We start from the raw sequence: 15,421 nt of genomic DNA, 5'->3' as shown, positions 1-15,421 counted from the left end.
AGATGGACTAATAGTCTGACTCTGACGCAGCAGGAAGGCAGATTCTTGTGTTGCCCAAGTAAAGGTGTTTTGTTACTAGGGATGTTGGAAAATTCAGATGAAAACAGAAGTTGCTGGTGCTCACTTATTTTTTCCGTATCCGAAACAGAAATCAATTTAGCAGATATGGTTGGCATTTGCTACTGTTGCACACAGTAGGTAGGTAACCAGTAGCTAGGTAACCTGTTGATAGGTAACCAAGGATACCCACATCTTTATCAGCTGGGGTCACACCACGGTGTTGAAAGCAGGGGGTAGAGAGGGCAGCACCATGCAGGTTCATGGCTACTGATTGACCTCCTCACCTTCATTCCATTCTGGTATGCAGCAGTGATGCAAACGACTGAAGCTCAGAGGAGCGCTGCTGCCCCACCTCACCAACTGCTCCTGTTCTCTGTTCTAACTTCTTAAGAACTGTAGCAATCAAGCTAATTGGCTCTGCATTTTCCAGGATCATCCTTGTCAGTTTAAAAAGAGAGAGAGAGAGAGACAGTATTCAACAATCTTTTGAACCAACACAAGTAAGAAAGCTAATGTTTTGACGTACGCTGAGCAAACTCCTGCAGGGTCCTTGTGTGAATGACATTAGGCTTCATTGATGTGAATTCACTAAGATTGTCTATGTATTGTCTAGCATCCCCATTTGCTATCCTGATTTTTCCCCCCTTAGAACAGGGGTGCCCAAACTTTTTTCAAAGAGGACCAGATTTGATGAAGTAAACATGCGTGAGGGCCGACCAAAGTTGTTGAGCCTTTTTTAGGGTCCCTGTATTGTAGCCTCCATTCTTTGAAAGGGTTGAAGCAAAGTAGTTCAGTCTTTTTTCCCCTCTCTCTTGAAGCTGTTGGATAACCCACACTGGTTCCAAAGCCAATGACAACACAAAGCAATGAACAAATGTCCAGGTAAAACAGATTTGCCAGAAGCACATGTAACAAATACTTCTTGGCACCTGCTCTGTGAAACCTGATCTTAAGTTAATGTCATTGCTACCCCTGCCAGCTAGCCAGATGGCACTTGTGCTTGTAGTCAATGGCAGTCTTCCACTACAAGACGGACTGTTATCTTTATTGTTTAGCCTGGCCTAGCTAGATCCTTGAAGTCGTCTCAGCCTTTGCTTCTGCATCTTCAGGACCAAAACTGAATGCTCAGTTAGAATGCTGAAAGCAGACTTATCTAAATTCCACTTGGAGAGTTAAACTGGATGCCAGTCTTCTAATTCCTGGACCCAGCTTCCTGTGTTCAGGAGACTGCCTGGGAGATGAGCCATTAAGAAAACAAAGGGAAGGTAATGAGGTATTAAGAAAGACAAGGAGAAGGGGCTCTGTGCCAGACAGCAACTGAGTAGAACCCCTCCTCCAGCTCTGAGATAGTTAGAAAAACAAAATCCAGAGTTGAGAGTTGGCTGAGATGTGACTTAGAGAAAAGAAGGCTGCTAGTTGGTAAAAGCAGCAAGCTGGAGAGAGGGTCAGAGCATGATGTTTAATTTCTGTTTAACTCCTAGGCTACAGTTATGGGAGAAGCAGGACCCTTTTGGGGTGTTAATGCTGTGAACCCCACCACCGCAAACTCAAGACTTATATATGTGTAAATAATCCACGTATCATAGAGATACCACCGTTCCAAAATATTACAAGGTTAGTGCCTGAAACCCCTGGAATCTTGCATCGCTTGGAGACTGGGGGTGGTGTACAACAATATATACCGGTAACCAGCATAAACAATAAGAATGGTTTTATAATGAATAAATAATGTAACATGCCATTATCATTTTCTTTTATAAATTTAACTCGGCTACTTTATATGTATCAACTTGATGCCTGCAATTATATCTTCAATCAAAACCACTCTGTGCAGTCCTATGCATGTCTACTCAAAAGTAGGTCCCATTTAGTTCAATGGGAGATTGCACCCTAACTCTGAATAATAGTTTTAGTCTATAATCCCACATTTCTTGTTATTCTTTCACACAGCTGCTCTTTTAGATCTACAGAAGTATTTTAAACTAGCATCAGACTTCTGCTGGCATTAGAATGGAGATGTGCCATAAAAGCAAAAAGGAAGTAGAATGAATAAAACAAGGTCTAAAATTCTGGTCTTTCTCTCTCTTTCTCTCTTTTTGTCCTTGCTGAATTCATAAAAGTGAATTGCTTTCTCATTTTCCAGCTTTTTATTTAATATCAAGAAATCCTTGGGGGTGGGGGATTACTATAGGTTTCATATAAATAAACCTGGCAGCTGAGGAAAAGAATATCACATGGTAATCCCCAGTTCTGCTATTAACACTTTGCCAAAATATGTGGCTGATGGCTGTTCTGGTATTAAAGAGATTACACTTTGGCCTCAGCTATACAATAACAATCTTTCGATACATCCTGGGGGATAATTGGATGGGATTTTGTTGTTCACTTTCAAAACTGGAGTGTGCATCTTTAATACCTACTGAAAACCTTGATGACAAATATTGACACTTGGCTGTGCTTTAATGCTGTCAGATTTTTTAATTTCAGAAAGTGTAAACATGGCCAGGTTCTGAAGGTCCTGAACCAAGGATACGGAGTAATTTTCAAAGGCATGGATAATATCACAGCGCCTTCCCACTCCACATAAAACCTGGGGACTTGACGTGAACAAACCTCTCCATAGTCTATTTCATGCATACCAATTCCACCAAACATCTCTCCCAATTATTTGGGAATGTATATGCTTGCTACGCCACGTTTTGCATACAAGGTAAAAAAATAAATAAATCATTTTATGGCTGCTAACCATTTCACCTGTATTTAGTTCCACTGACATGGAAAACACTGCAGCCAATTGTCCCTATTACAGCCCCTGTGTATCTCTCCCCAGTGCACTTGCATGAGGGGGGGAGAGAGATGTGAGCATGGAGTGTACTTAACTGCCAGCCTCAATGGCTCTGTAATGTAGCTTCAGCATGGCATAAATTAAGCTGTCATTTTTTTGGCAGCGAGTGCAGAGAGGCGATTTTCCTGTACTGTAACATTTGAAACAACAATTTTCTGGCTCCAGAACCAACTGACAGATCTGTGTGATACATGCTTGATGTGGGTACTTCCAAGTGGCTACAGCTGGAAACAGCCTTCAGGGGAAGCTATTGTCTTTATGAGGAAATCAGGCTGGCGGAAGCGTTTCCTCGCTTCTCAAGCAGCCTGCCAGTCACATCACAGAAGAAGAAGAAGAAGAAGAAGAAGAAGAAGAAGAAGAAGAAGAAGAAGAAGAAGAAGAAGAAGAAGAAGAAGATCAACCCTGTGCTTCCACTGTATTAGGTTTTGCCAAGATACATGCAAAACCAGCTTTCCTATATGCAAAACGCTGTTTGCGATCATGGCTCCATATCCATTAGCAAGATTGCTCGTGGAGAGAGACGGCCACTAAGTTTTATTGGCGTGTGTAATGAGATGAGAGGCTGAGTGATGGCCAGGCTTTAGAGGTGTTCTTGGAAGTCTTGGCAGTCTTCAGTCTCATGAAGGGACAGCACAGGGGAGGGGAGGAAACTGCCCTTTCAGGTGTGTCATTAATGAATTACTGAATGTACAATGGAGGGGCTTTTGTGGAAAATCCACACTTCTTCCAACCAGAAGGGAGAGAAACGCAGAAAGTCAATTCCCCCCACACACCCCAAAGAAAAGCAGGGAGATAATTAATAAGGAATAAAGAAGCCAGTTCTTCCCTGTCAGTAATGTAGGCAGGGGTAGCTAACATCATATCTTTCAGGTCTTTTGGATTACAGGTTCTAAGAACATAGGAAGAACCTGCTGGACCAGGCCAGAGAGGGCCCATTCAGTCTAGCATCATGCTCCCATAGTGGGCAAGCAGATGTCCCAGTGGGAAATTGGCAAGCTGGACCCAAGCACAAGGGCCACTCTTCCCTTCTGTTGCCTCTAGCAACTGGCACTCAGAGGCACCTCCACCTCAGACTGCGAAGACAGACGCACTCTGTGGTTGGACAGTCTTCCATAATGGCCAATGACTCTGGTGTAAGAAACCTCCCTTTGCTACCTCTGTGCAGATAACTTGTTTTTAAAAGAAATGCCTCCAACCCCAAGCTATTGTTGCTACAAGACCTCTCTCCATCGATTGTCCCCTCCACTCTTTCTTCTCCTTTCCCATGACGGTTCTGCAGCCAAGAGGGGCCAGGGTTGGGCTTGTAAAACATAGGAGCCAACTCTTAGGGGCCAGGGTCCCTCCAGCCCCCCAATAAAATATTTGAGGAGGCTGAGTCCTGCGAAAATTGATAGGCATTGCCATTCAAATGGTGTGCTTTTGCCACATCATGTGAGCAGGGCGGGACTTACCTGGCACCCCAATATTTTATTCAAGTTGGCACCCCTGCATACAGTTGAAACAGCCAATGTTTTAAACATACAACCCTAAGATGCTGTGCAAATCTCTACTTTTGGAACCATGTGTGGTGTGGTGTGGTGTGTGTACACTGTCTGATGCTATATGCTGTTTATTATATCTGGGAGATTCTGACACCTAGCAACATGGATTTGATTAACTATTCTATTAGTTGAATGCTGTATACAAGAGAGGAACAATTTGCTCTTATCCCATCTTTTCACAACTGAATAAAATGGTAAGATGTTTTCAAGAATAACTAATCTGTATGAATTAGCTTGCTTGGTTTTGCCCGCTACTCCACACAAACCTCAGGATCACATAGATAAATAGAAAATTCAGTTTTGCACTATGATTATTGACAGAGAATATTACTCCAATTTGTTTAATGTTATAGTATCATTCTCTTGACTTTATATCTTCATATTTTGGCACTGGAATATAATTTTACTAAACTTAGGTGAAATTTCCACAGTTCCCCCGAATGGCTCCCTTGGGAATTTCTATTAGCAGACTCTGCTACATTCAGAGTATTGTAGTCTCATGTCCTTGCTGTTGGTTCTAAGAGTTCAGGTCATAGTACTCTAATTTGAAGTTGCTCCATTGATGTCTAGTTCATGCTAGCATTGATTTTTAAGACCTTACCATTAACTTTTAAGACCCATGTTGACTAGGATTTGTAATCAATCTGGGAGTATCAGAATTGTTGGGGAAGATCTCTACCAGCTAGAATGCTGAAATTTAGGACAAATATAGTACTATCTATCATCTATCTATCTATCTATCTATCTATCATCTTCTGAAAAATCAAGCTGACAAAACTCAGGACATGAGCTTTACCACTTTCCACTATGGCAAAGGACAAGCCAATCCACATACAGGACAGAATAGTGTGTCATAGGTGTTTTGTTGTGGTTGAGATTTGGGATAAGTTTAATCAATATGTTGATTCAGCACAGTCTCGGGACCAGTTAAGAGATGTGGAAATATCACAGGTAATCAAATTCCCTACGCATGAACATTCTTAAGCCTCATTTAAAGCACTATTATACTACTTTAACAGTCACAGCTTCCAAAGAATCCCGGGAGCTGTAGTTTGTGTTAAGGGTGCTGAGCGTTGTTTGGAGACCCCTATTCCCCTCAAAGAGTTACAAGTCCTAGAGTGGTTTAACAATTAACCCCTCCTCCTAGGCAACTCAGAACAGCAGCTCTGCGAGGCGAATGTGGGCCTCCCAACAATTATCAGCCCCCCTTAACAAACTACTGTTCCCAGGATGCCTTGGGGAAGGCTATAACTGTTAAAATGGTATGATACTGCTTTAAATGGGGGCCTCAAGTCTAACCCTTGCCCACAATCTCATCAAAGTAGTAAGGGAACCGGAAGTGTTCACGATCATGCTCATCCTTGCCACACCTCTTTTTGAATCATTCATATTCAACTGTAAACTGATTTCTTCAACTTTCAGTTCACATACTACTGCTTCCACATGAATGTAGATAAGTGCAAACTCAGGGACATTTGTGGTAACAGGAAATGTGATCATAAATGTCTTTTTCCTTCCACTTTATTATTTTATTTTATTTATTTAGCATTTTTAGCCTTTTCTTTATCATGTGATCCCAGGGCTGGTTGGAATACATTTAAAACAAAGACAAATCCAGATAGTTAAAAGACAGTTTTATAAAACAATCCACCACCACCCCATGTTTCCCCAGGCTGTTATGAACCCGTCATGACTTAATATATGCTGGTTCCTCTAGTTATTCAACCATTTAAAACTTAAGCCCTATTTGTGCTATATCTTCTACAGCATTGGAGACAACATTGTTGATCATATTCCCTCTAAAAATAACAATTTGAGAGTATTAGGATTCCATCAGCGCCGTCCTATATACCCACAGATTTTTGGCAAGGTAATGATCAATATTATAAAGATTGATGCTTATTTTGTAAGAATCCCTGAAGTCTTAAGCTATCAACCTATGTTTGTAAAGTCCAATTTTTAGAACGCATTATTTCAGTAAGAACGGAGTTAATTCAAGTGTTCTACCATTTTCCTAAATGGCTTCATACCTGATTGAAATGAGAGTGCTTACCAAGACTTGCCTTACTATTCAATGGAATTGATATTTCCATTGTTTTTCCTGGTCTCTCTAGATTGCCACAGACACGTCATAAACCATGCTTGTAGCTCTTATGACTGTCATTTTGCCATTGTCTGATCAACACTGCTGAGTTTTAGTAATACTCTGTTTTGTCAATGTTAATGCAGTGGCAAATGATAAAGTTGCATTTTGGTGGGAACACTGGTAGCCTTTAATAATGAACAATTTGTGCACCTCAAATTGCTGGTATACATGAGCAGGTTTAGTCAACCCCTGAAGAGAACCTGCACCTTCTCATTAGAGGGCAATGGTAGCAAGAAAGCAATTCAAAAAAGCCATAGGGTTGGCAGTTGTGCATATTTTGTGCTATGAGTAAATAACTTCAATTGATTTAATCATAAGAGAATAACAGGAAAACTACATTGATTTCCAAATCCCTGGTGTGAACATCAGAATATATTGACCAAGCTCCATGCAATAAGTTTGTATGAATTGAAGAAATATCAATATTTGATCATTAGTCCAACAAAAAGATGACAATTTAAGCTCTTCTCAAAACTGAATAGTGTTATGTGGTACTATTTTATGAGTAGTACATGATCATACTTTATAGCCTTCATTAGGTTAAAAAGAATAAAAGCCATAAATTTGGTTGAATGGCTGTCTTGTTAATTGTGACGTGCCTTTCACAAAACAATTTGACACCAATAATAATAGGCCAGGACATGTTTTTTATTTAATTTAGAAAACTCAGTTGTATTTCCAGGACAGGGTGTTACTGCCCTCGGTATTTAGTCCAGCTTGAGAAGTGGTACACACAGAACAATGTATTTTAAAGTTAATTAATTGTTTTGTCCTAAGACATGAAATACTTTCTATTCCAGGGGAAGCTAAATCACAGAATCCTTATAAAAAAAACCCACAATTCCTAGTGTATGCCAACTTTAAAAAACAGTCGTAAATAATTTCAAGGAACAGCCATAAGTAACCTCATTATTTCATCTGTTCTATTCTTACTGCAAAACTGATATTAAGACCATCATTATATTTGCTGCTGTTAAGTATGGTTTAAAAATGAGGATCAACAAACTTTTCCCATAATATGATCATACCTTAATAAGGCACTAATGAGCCACATTCCCTCCCATTCACTATCATATAACAATCTTGTGGCACCTACACCAATTGCTTACTTGTGTGCAAAGTAATAGCTGGAAAGTATTTAATGTATTTTTAGAGGGAATCTAATGCAATTTAGCAGCTGGAAACCAGGGGAAAAGCCAGAATCATGTGACCAAATAGCTCTTTGCAGACCACAGTCTGAGAACTGATTATTCTAAAACCCAACTACACACAGAGAGATTTCGTCCTATGCTTCATGGGTATGCATCAAAATTATAGAGTTTGCTCTAGGTAGATTAAGCAGCAAGATATGCATATTATATTGCCTGGGGCAACTGCAGTACAAAGATCATCAGAACACTTTCATTGATTTCTATGACGTTTTCCAAGGGCGCACCAATATGAAGATTCAGGCAAATAAAGCAAGACCTGGATTTTGGAGGAGTATACTATGTCTTAGTTGTAGCAGTCCAATTGCAAATATCTGCTAGTTAAATAACAACTAGCTGTCAATCAAAAAGAAAGCTATGAAAAAGCATGTGGAAACATGTAGCTTTTTAAAGGTCAATATTTTGGCCATCTTCCATAAAACTGTAGACTGGTTCTGTGTGCCCAAAAGGACTTTGGACTTTTGCTTTTCAAAAAGAAACCTGCATAGCAGGTCTTTTATGAAACTTGAGGATGGACATAATTCTTGGAGATCTGCAGTCTTCCAGTTAGTCTTCCTTGAACCTTACCCATTGTGACTTGTGAAATTTGCCACTGTTGAGCAGACTATTTTAACTGATCCGATGATGATCACCATAGCAGGAGGAATGCTTTCCAAAAAAACCTAAGGGTACGTGAGATCCTTTCAAATCTTTAAAAAATACATCTGGAAGAATGATCTGAACAATTACAGTCCAGTTTCGAATCTGCCATTTTGAGGGCAAGATAGTCTATCAATCACGGAATGGACAGCTCCTTTTATATATGGGTTTTCGGGACCCATATATGTCAATTTAAAGTAGAGATGGGGACTGGAAGTGTTTCGCTTGCCCTGGTCAACAATGTTCATCAAGAACTGGGCAGAATATAACTCTGCTCATTCTGCTGGGCTTCTCAGGCATACTAGGGAAGAGCCATAACTCAGGAGAGATCCCAGGCTCAATCTCCCAGCATCCTCAGGTTGGGCAGCAGATGAGCCCAGCCTGAAAACCTGGAAAGCCAGTGCCAGAGAATGTTTTCTTTGTTCCTAAGTACTGGGTAGCTGCTGGGCCAACACCAGTGGTAAGCAATGGACAACCACTGCCCTATCCTTTAGCATTTGATCCGTCAAATTTTACAAACTTCCTGCTTGTCTCTGCTGTTTTGTAATGCCTATGTGCAGCTAGAAGAAGAGGAGGAGGAGTTTGGACTTGATATCCTGCTTTATCACTACCCTAAGGAGTCTCGGAATGCGGGTGGTGCTGTAGGTTAAACCACAGAGCCTAGGACTTGCCGATCAGAAGGTCGGCGGTTTGAATCCCCGTGACAGGATGAGCTCCCCTTGCTTGGTCCCTGCTCCTGCCAACCTAGCTGTTCAAAAGCACGTCAAAGTGCAAGTAGATAAATAGGTACCGCTCTGGCGGGAAGGTAAACGGTGTTTCCGTGCGCTGCTCTGGTTCGCCAGAAGCGGCTTAGTCATGCTGGCCACATGACCTGGAAGCTGTATGTTGGCTCCCTCGGCCAATAAAGCGAGATGAGCGCTACAACCCCAGAGTCAGCCACGACTGGACCCAATGGTCAGGGGTCCCCTTTACCTTTAAGGAGTCTCAAAGCGGCTAACAATCTCCTTTCCCTTCCTCCCCCACAACAAACTGTGAGGTGAGTGAGGCTGAGAGACTTCAGAGAAGTGAAAGTCACCCAGCAGCTGCATGTGGAGGAGCAGGGAAGCAAACCCGGTTCACCATATTATGAGTCTACCACTCTTAATCACTACACCACACTGAGGTAAACTGATAGTTTGGACTAGAGTGTGATCAATAACTGATGGCACTCTTTCCCCTCTTATTTATCCCATCAAGGAGCAGGGGTTCAGTATCAAAACTGGGCTTGAAATCTAATTATTGACAGATAACGGCTAGGAAGGTGGTACAGTGGTACCTCTGGTTACGAACCTAATTCGTTCCGGAGGTCCGTTCTTAACCTGAAACTGTTCTTAACCTGAGGGACCACTTTAGCTAATGGGGCCTCCCGCTGCCACCACACCGCTGGCACGCAATTTCTATTCTCATCCTGAGAACAGTGTAAGTTCTTAACCCAAGGTACTACCGGTACTTCCAGGATAGTGGAGTCTGTAACCCGAAGTGTTTGTAATCCAAGGTGTCTATAACCTGAGGTACCACTGTTTTTCATTCAGATGTTAGAGAGGCTATATTGTGGCGAGTCAAACTTGAACTGAAGCAATGTCAGCTTTACTGGCCTCAGGTGGAATTACATTCCCCCTAAATGGTAAGGTGTGTAACTTGGGGGGCAAGGTGTGTAACTTGCCAGACATGTTTTTCAGGGGTTAGCCATTAAATATTTGATTTCATCATAACTTCTCCCTCAGCAACTTGGACATTTGGCTGAAACTTTGTGGGTAAATGTCTCTGAAGATGGTACCGTAGTCCCGCAACATCTGGGGAGTCAAGACTGAGGAAGGTTGCTGTAGCTTGTGGTTTTGCTCTGGGTCTCTTCCCTCTCACCTTGCGAGGTTCGGATTCAAAGCGAATTTACCGTAATTCCTTCTCTTCCATCACAGAAGCTGAGCTGCATATAATTTTGGTCTCTCAGCAATTGAGATTTGTGGGCCAGTTTAGCTAAGCAGTATCACAAGCTTCACTACCACAAGCAAAATATAATATACATAAATGTGCCAAAATGCAGGTAGTGATGGAAACAAGGGAGGTGATGGTGAGGCAGTGATGTGAGGTGAACGGCCATAGAGAGGCAGGAGGAAGTGTGTATGTTGCTGTTGCTGTTGTTATGTAAATTCATTAGATGCTTTTTCTAGCTACAGGCAACTCAAAATGCCTTTGCAAAAACAAAACAAAGCAGCAAACAAACAAAAAACCCCTATATTCAATTAAAACCAGGGGTGGATGGAGGATACATTTTAAACACTCCCTGTTTTAAAAAGCTATAGATCATTAACAGCCAAAGGCCTGGTTGAAGAAGAATGTTTTTGCCTGGTGCCTAAATACACACACACACACACACACACACACACACACACACACCACATTAGTAAAGGATCACAGTAGCTAATATTACTAAAGAATTAGAGGTAGAGCCATATTTCACCAATACAGTTGAACAACTACGTTTCCCAACTCCTGATTCATTACTGGAGCTGGAACTTGGATGATAAAAAGACTGCTTCTTTTTACTCTCACTGAAAACTTCCCCAGTGGTCATAGTGAGTATGTCAAAGATTAAAAGATAGCTGTACCTAAGCCATACAAGTGATATAGAGACATACCATTATCTGCTCATAGGGAAGAGTGCCACCTACTGAATGACAAGGACAATTTTTAGGTAATTCATTTCCAAATGTAGAAGCCTTCCCTGAAACTGTATTATCAACATTCCACATGGCACTAATGTGTGCAGAATATCCTGAGATTTTATAGAGAACCATGCCCTTCAAATCAGCAAGCTGGTGGAGACTGATGTTCAACTGGTATCCGAAATTTAATCTGTGTTCTGATCCACATGCAGCCAAGTCCACTTATTGTTATTGTTTATTATGTCATGTATATTTGATCTCCCAGAATGCTTTAAACTGCCTCTCTACAGAAACAGTTGTGGAAATGGAGATTGATTGAGCAGGTGGCAGACATGAATTTACGTTTTTTAAAACAAATCTGTATACTCGGAAGTGCCAAACAGCTATCATATATTTAGCTAAATAACAGCCTATAAAGAATCTTGTTTTTATTTTTTAAAAAATCTGACACTAATTTCCAGATTTGTTACACAGTTTTAGGACCCTCGTAAACCTGTACTAGGTTTAACAGAAATATGATCTGCTTTGCTGCAGCATATTTTATTTTCCAGCGTTGAAGTAGAAAAGACCAAATAAGCGGTATATGGTAAGATTCCGAACATTTTTGCCTTCATTCTAGATGAAATATTTGTTCAATAACAACATTTCACTAATACATTTCATATCACTTTTACCCTCAGTTTGCCCATCACTCTGTAATCATTTGGATTATAGCTGCAGAATGCACTGACATTATTTCAGAGGCAATATATGTTTGTCCCCTTAGGGACAGAAAAAAGGAGCTTTCCTGGGCCAGACCAAAGTCCAACATAGTCCACCAATCTGTGCTCATAGTGGTCAGTGAGATGCCCCCTGGAAGCCCACAAAGCAGGACATGAGCACAACACACGCTACCACTTTTGATCCACAGCAACTGTTTTTCAGTTATTCATGGATAGAGAGAGCTATCGGTGGCTACTAGCCATGAGGGCTGTGCTCTGCGCTCAGCTGGAGATAGCAGTGCTTCTGGATACGTTTTTGGAAACCACAGGAGGGGCAAGTGCCCCTGTGCTCGAATCCTGCTTACTGTGAGAACTACTTTTGGCAGTCTTTCCAAAAGTAAAATGTTTTGGCAGTTTAAATACCTAAAAACACAGTAATCCAAAGAAACAAGCAATGGAATACAGGCTCTCAGTTGCATTGCTATTCTTTTTCTAAAAAGTGGAAATAATATTTTTTTCATATACTGTATTTTTCCATCTATAAGATGCCCCCATGTAGAAGATGCCCACTATTTTGGGGGACTCAGATTTAAGAAAATGGGGGGGACACTATCTGTGTATAAGATGTCCCCCTAATTTTAGACATTAATTATTAGGGAGGAAACCTAGTCTTATACACAGAAAAATACGGTATTTATTACCTAGCCACTTTTTAGGGCACACTTGCCTTTTCAAAGTGGTTTACAAGATTTTTTTTATATAAAAAAGCATAAAGTGTAAGAAGAAGAACCATCCAATAAAACTGCAATACACCCCATTTCATATGTGCATATGTTTAACCTCTTTCATTTTTACTATCATGAGATGGAGAGAAAGACAAAGGCAGCCACTGAGAATGTCTGTCGATACTCTCTTTTGTTGCAGATGAAACAGACAACACCACACATTCTTCAGTTCACAGGATAGGATACAACTGGACTTGCTATGACTCCCACAGTTTAACTGTAAGTGGCTACCAATACTAAGCCGTGACACCTATATAAAAAAAAGAAAATGTAGCATGGCTGCTGGAGTACTACGCTAGCTTCAAACTTATCACATTATAATTGATTATGTCAGCCATCAGATCTAATATCTGAAGGGGGGGAAATCACATTATTCAGGTCCTATCTACCTCCAGATTGGATTAATATAATGTCACTCTACATGAAGCTGCCCTTTAAGTCAATCTGGAAACTTTGGTTAGTCCAGAACCCAGGCACTAAAGTTGGTAATAGATCCTATGCCAACTGCATGGGTTACTAGTAGTTTAGGCAGTGGCGTAGCATGGGTTGTCAGCACCCGGGGCAAGGCAAGTAATTTGCACCCCCTAACCCGTGGATTTGCTCCCCCTAACCCGTGGATTTGCGCCCCTTAACCCTAATCCCCAGATGTTGCGCCCGGTGCGGCCGGCCCCTCCTGCACCCCCACGCTACGCCACTGAGTTTAGGGAACGTGGGTGGCACTGTGGTCTAAACCACTGAGTCTCTTGGGCTTGCCAATTGGAAGGTTAGCAGTTCGAAGCTCCGTGATGGAGTGAGCGTCCATTGCTCTGTCCCAGCTCCTGCCAACCTAGCAGTTCCAAAGCACGCCAGTGCAAGTAGATAAATAGGAACCACTGTGGCGGGAAGGCAGCCCTGTTTAGGGAAGCTTTGATGAATTATTGTATTTTTATATTTTGCTGGAAGCCGCCCAGAGTGGCTGGGGAAACCCAGCCAGATGGGCAGGTTATAAATAATAAGTTGTTGTTGTTGTAAATGGCGTTTCCATGCATTTTGGCTTCCATCACTGTGTTCTGTTGCACCAGAAGCGGTTTAGTCATGCTGGCCACATGACTCGGAAAGCTGTCTGTGAACAAACACCGGCTCCCTTGGCCTGAAAACAAGTCGAGTGCTGCAACCCCATAGTCACCTTTGACTGGACTTAACCGTCCAGGGGTCCTTTACCTTTTTTTTACTAGTACTTTGTTTCTGAGCTCAATTCTAGGTTCTGGCTGAGCAGTTGGAGCCAAAGTTCCTTAGGAATCACCTCATCCAGTACAAACCTACTGACAATCATTCTACTACTACTACTACTACTAATTACAAAGGTCCTGCCCAGCAGTGGTTTCCCAAATTGGCCTTTGATTATGTTTTTTTTAATGGCTGGTCTTAGTATTCTTATGGTGGGTTGTTTTATGTATTGAAGTTGCTTTATTTTGGTGCAGAAAGTATATAGAAATTTCCGAAATAAATAAATTCCTTATTACCAGGAAGAACATTTATAAAGCACTGCTTGATGCTACATTAATCAGAAGTTTCAAGTACAGAAATAGATTCAGGAGTATTCAGGCTGGTGAACCTCTGGCCAGAATTGGCTAGACCTAACCAACCCTGGTTGTCCCTATACTTGTCAATGAAAAAGATTCATGAATACATCAGGCATAAAATGCATACATATTTTTTTTTGTATGCCGCCTTTCCACAGTTCAAACCATGCTTAAGATGGCTTACAAGATGAAAAAATACATAACTACCAAAAGTAGTCATAAACAATAAATAAAACACTACCAAGTGAACCATTTCCACACATATCACAGCAAGATCTAAAACAAAGATACAAAAACCAACAGCAACAACTAAAACACCCAGACCACACTGCATGGAAAGGGGAGAGAACTGGACCCTGCTATGACCCAAAAGTAATCTACTCTTCAGTATCTGCATGTTAAGTGGGATATGTAAAACGACTGCCTTTCACATGTCCTGCTCAACACAGAGACATTGTGGAGCCTGCGGATGGGATAGTGACATCAGGAATGGGGCTGTTGAGCTGGTTATTTAAGTTATAGACCTGGTTATTTTACACATGATGCCTGTATGATCAGAGCATCAGCTTTCTTGGCAAATGCGAACAAGCGTTCTCTCAAATATTGTAATCATATGCACATTATGTAGAAGAAACATTTAATATTATGTAGAGCTAACACCTGCATCAGAGAGTTCATAGAATTTCACAAAGCTCATGACCTCAACATGAGCTTCCGCATTAAGACAGAAACCCATTTTGATATTAAAAAGCCACACTTTACAACACATCTAACTTTGACCTTTTATGCAGATGCCTGCACTTGCTGATAGGGGCTGACAGCTATTGTTAGAGCTATCAACCTTCAGTTCTATGCTTGATCTTATTTACTTCCTGAGAATTGTATTTTGTCTAAGAAAATTAGACCTGTCACTCTTCTGATTTGATGTTTCTCTACAAGTCTTAACCACAGAAAGTGTGTCTGTCTGTGCTACACCTTCCACTCTCTTTCTTAAACAACAGATGGGAGAGATTTCTCTTTAACAAATACAGATGAAATCCTTAAAGCAAACTATTACTGGAAGAATAAATAGAACATAGTAAGCTTTACAACTCTGAAATATTATATTAATTATTCTAGTTCATTTTATTGTTGGTTTTTGGTTGTACCTTAAAAAGGGTGGGGAAAGTAAGTCTTAAAACAAGTGGTGGTGGTGGAGAAATATGTGTAAAATTATCTTTGCAGATTCCATA

General features: G+C 41.0%; 1 long non-coding RNA gene across 1 annotated transcript in view; it reads right to left on the bottom strand.

Annotated features, from left to right (window-relative positions):
* Nucleotides 1-351: 351 nt before the first annotated feature.
* The window catches only part of LOC309353894, a 53,607-nt gene continuing 38,537 nt past the window's right edge, over nt 352-15,421 (bottom strand). Inside the window, exon 3 of the long non-coding RNA XR_014162124.1 lies at nt 352-497. This is a non-coding gene — a long non-coding RNA (uncharacterized lncRNA). The remainder of the gene's footprint in view (nt 498-15,421) is intronic.

The sequence above is a fragment of the Podarcis melisellensis genome (genome assembly GCF_964234715.1).
Source record: "Podarcis melisellensis genome assembly, chromosome: 12".
Taxonomy (NCBI): domain Eukaryota; kingdom Metazoa; phylum Chordata; class Lepidosauria; order Squamata; family Lacertidae; genus Podarcis; species Podarcis melisellensis.
This window is presented reverse-complemented; position numbering and strand designations above follow the sequence as displayed.